Source organism: Salvia miltiorrhiza, chromosome 3 (genome assembly GCF_028751815.1).
Source record: "Salvia miltiorrhiza cultivar Shanhuang (shh) chromosome 3, IMPLAD_Smil_shh, whole genome shotgun sequence".
Taxonomy (NCBI): domain Eukaryota; kingdom Viridiplantae; phylum Streptophyta; class Magnoliopsida; order Lamiales; family Lamiaceae; genus Salvia; species Salvia miltiorrhiza.
The window spans coordinates 21,128,068-21,131,692 of record NC_080389.1 but is presented as its reverse complement, the minus strand read 5'-3'; the positions used below and the strand labels follow the sequence as shown (position 1 = coordinate 21,131,692).

The window sequence follows — 3,625 nt, the reverse complement described above, 5'->3', positions numbered from 1 at the left end:
TTAAATGTCGCCTGTGCCAGTGTAGCTAAAGCCTTTCTAGATTTAAAGACACAAAAAAATGTCGTTTTAGGTACGTTTAAAATTCACATATCTAAGCTATTGTGACATTTTTCGTTGCTGTAATTTATTTTTTAAATTGTTTTGCTTATAAATATGATCTAATAATTACTATTGACACGCATTTTAAAATTATTTTTAAATACTATAAAAATCACATTTAACCTCATATTCTACAATTTTCAGTTTGAATTTCTATTTTGTCCTATTGGAGCAAATTAAAGAAAACAAATAATCGAAACACATGATAGAAATGAAATATTTCAGAAATGAAATATTTCTATTTATTTCAAATCTAAAAAGAAAATTAATTACATAGTCATATCAATAAAAAAGGTAATCCAAAAACAAAAAAATAAAACTCCATGAACTATTATTCGCATTCTAAATAGGACAAAACCTAACCAATCTTTTGATAAAATAGCTAAAGCGCATGACATATAATTATCATGCTACAAAAACTACTAAATAGTAGCAGGTGTTGTTCTTCTATTCTCCCAAAGCTAGTAGCACTCCATTTGTGATTGCACGCTCCATTACCTGCATTTCTTCAAGCATAATTTCTATGCTCAATACCCTCATTCGCGTACAAGTTGAGATCTGGTGATGAACTACAATTGAATCAATATAGCTGCTTTCATGTATGGGGTGTTATTGCTCTAGTCTTTTGGGGTGGCAGTAGGCATAATTGCACCTACAGTCAAATGTTTCAACACAAACAAGATCAAATGTTCGAAGAATGAGAAAAATGAGCTTCAAAGATGAGTTTAAGATTGATACTTACTGGACACACAAATAACGCTGGAGTAGATAGAGAGCTCTTTGCCTATGTAGATCATAGACCAAAATTGGAGGAAATTTCTAAAAAAAACCGAATGCCTGATTATTAGATTTCTGGTTAGAGTTAAGATTTAGATTTAGAGTTTTTGCAGCACAAAGGTTAGATATATATTTTTCTGCTTTGCAAGTCCAATCATTTCATGCTTCTATTGCCTCAAAAGATCAAAGAACATACTCTTGGCAATCATCAGTTCATAGAATTAAAGAATCACAAGCAGAAATTTAAACAGAGATACAAGTGAGCCGTTATGTTGTACTAGTACTAGGAGAATGTGAGGCAAAGGTTCATCAAAAGATCAAGTGAAAAAAACTATTGAGAATATATAATACCAAGTGAATGTTTGATCAACTAAAGAATAAAGATTCACGTACTTATAGAAACAACACACTCTGCTGCTGCTGCTGTAGGATGAACTGCATACAAACAGTAAATTATCATCACAATAATGTATAGAGAAAATAAAAATATATCTTGATGGTTACCTTTCTTTTCTCTTTAAATATTACCACATTTTTGCAATACCCTGCTTTGAAATATTTATCAAATTGAAAATCTGGAAAAGAAACACTTGTGCATGTCACTCGATTGTCCATTGTAGCAAACTGAAGTTGAAAAATAAAATATTATTGTCAATATATTACTCTAGATAATAATACATGACATTGGTAGCTTTGCAATTCATTTCAACATCATTACCAAAAACCACATTTATTTCACCTAAACAATATAATTTCTCTAAGAATTCATACCATACTTCAACTTTCTAAATAGTATCAACATCAAAAATCTAAATAGTAAAAAGGATGATACCATAAAATAATATATTAGTAATTTAAATATGCTTAAATCTTAGTTCTCTTATGATAAAAGAGATATCACTAACAACAAACACCAAAACATAGCTAGGAGAAAAGGAAATTATAGGGAGAATTTGAGCTCACCAAATAGCATTAGAAATTAATACTCACGTAACGGAATTCAGTAAAAGTCGTCGGAGTTGAAGTTGTTGAACAACTGGAATCGCTGATCCAATCCAATTTGAATGGAAATTTTAATTTGATACCTCTCAACAAATACCTATAGAACTAGAGTATATCGAATCAGTTCTTTTCCATCCAATCTAATTTGATACCTCTCAACAAATACCTATAACCATTCGATTAATCAGTTGACCACTAAAAAACCCCAATAACGAAAATTTAATATCATATATTGTAGAGGAAAATAATCGAATTCTCACACGATAGAACTGCTCGTTAGGGGGGGAGAGGGTTTGGAAAAATCATACCTGCAAATATAACTTCGAACGGCGGCGGGTACGAGAAAAATAGTGGCAGCTCACGGTGCTCTACTATGGCGGTTCTCGATATATGATAGGAGTACGGTCGATTATTCACATCGTTGGAAGAATTGAAGGAAGGGACGAAAAACTGCTTGCTCCATTTTCAGAGGGAGTTTTTTTGTTCACGGTGGGGAGAAGTGGGTGAAAGATTTGAAGTTTTCAATTTTTCTTTTTTTAATAACATAAAAATTGAAAGTGAGAAAGGGGAAAGTTTTAAAACAAAAAATAAAAAAAGTTAGTGATAAATGTTGCCTTACAGATAATGGTTTTTTCTCTTATAGTAACATTTTTTTAAATAATTAATATAAAGAAAATAAACTTATCATATTTTAGAGTTAGTATCTTTTTGAAAAGAAAAACGTTAATCTAGCCAAGGCACTGATTAGTGTCGTTAATTAGGTAATATAAAGGCATTTATTTTTCAGTGTGGTAATAGTCTGAAATTTTTGTGTAAATCTTGATATTTTGAAGTTTGATGTCTCGATAGGCACCTATGCAGACACTAACAATCTACTGTCGCAAATGATGTGTAGTTATAGGCAATATTTTTTGTAGTGAACTTTCCAACTTCACACAACCCAACACCTTCAATATTCCATAACTCAAATTAAATCATGCTTTTCACTCAAAGACCAATAATTAACACCTTAATAGCATGCATATACTAGTTAGAAGACGAAAAAATTTTAGAAGACTTCCAACCCTAGTATATTCGAAAATATTGAAGAAAAGATAAGGTGATGTTTTCATGCTTTGATCCTCCATTTACATGCTCATAAAGCTTAAAAATAAATAGGTTCATGTGTTTAGAAGCTTACTCTATGATTTTTGAAGAGAAAAGTATAGCTCCTCCTTCTTGAAACCAAGCTTTCTATCACACTCTAGCTTTTGATTTATGGAGATAAAGATGTTTTGAGCATGATTTAAGAGCTTTCTATGGTGTAGAATTGATCTATGGAGCTTTGGTTATGCCCAACAATGGAAGGTGTTGATGGAGAAAGAGAGAGAAAAGAGAGAAGAAAGGGACGGCTGCTATGGTGAGGATGAAAGAGAAAGGTGTTATATATATATAACCTCATTTACTTAGCTATCAAGTATTGGATAATAACACATGCTTAATTATCCACTTGCATAAATATCTTATCCGTTTATCCACTTGCTTTGACTTCTCTCTCTAAAGTCAGTTCCGCACCAGAGCAGAGCTTGTCTTCAGCTCTGCCTCCAGAGCAGAGCTCGGTCTTAGCTTTGCTGCCAGAGCAGAGCTCGGTCTTAGCTTTGCTGCCAGAGCAGAGCTCGAACTTTCAGCTCTGCCTCCAGAGCAGAGCAGAGCTAACTGACTCGGCAGAGCAGAGCTAACTGACTCGGCCAGAGCAGAGCTCAATTTC

The 3,625-nt window shown here is 32.8% G+C and overlaps 1 long non-coding RNA gene across 6 annotated transcripts; it reads right to left on the bottom strand.

The window, feature by feature from the left end:
* Nucleotides 1-323: 323 nt before the first annotated feature.
* Nucleotides 324-2,771, bottom strand: LOC131018088 (uncharacterized). 6 transcript variants are annotated; one of them, XR_009100029.1, is made up of 4 exons: nt 2,187-2,736; nt 1,867-2,044; nt 842-1,500; nt 324-751 (listed from the first exon to the last, which is right to left on the bottom strand). It is a non-coding gene; the product is annotated as an uncharacterized LOC131018088 (long non-coding RNA). The 6 variants fall into 6 exon arrangements; XR_009100028.1 differs by having other exon boundaries at nt 324-1,500; nt 1,840-1,983; nt 2,187-2,758; XR_009100030.1 differs by having other exon boundaries at nt 324-1,451; nt 2,187-2,745.
* Between the last annotated feature and the right edge of the window lie 854 nt (nt 2,772-3,625).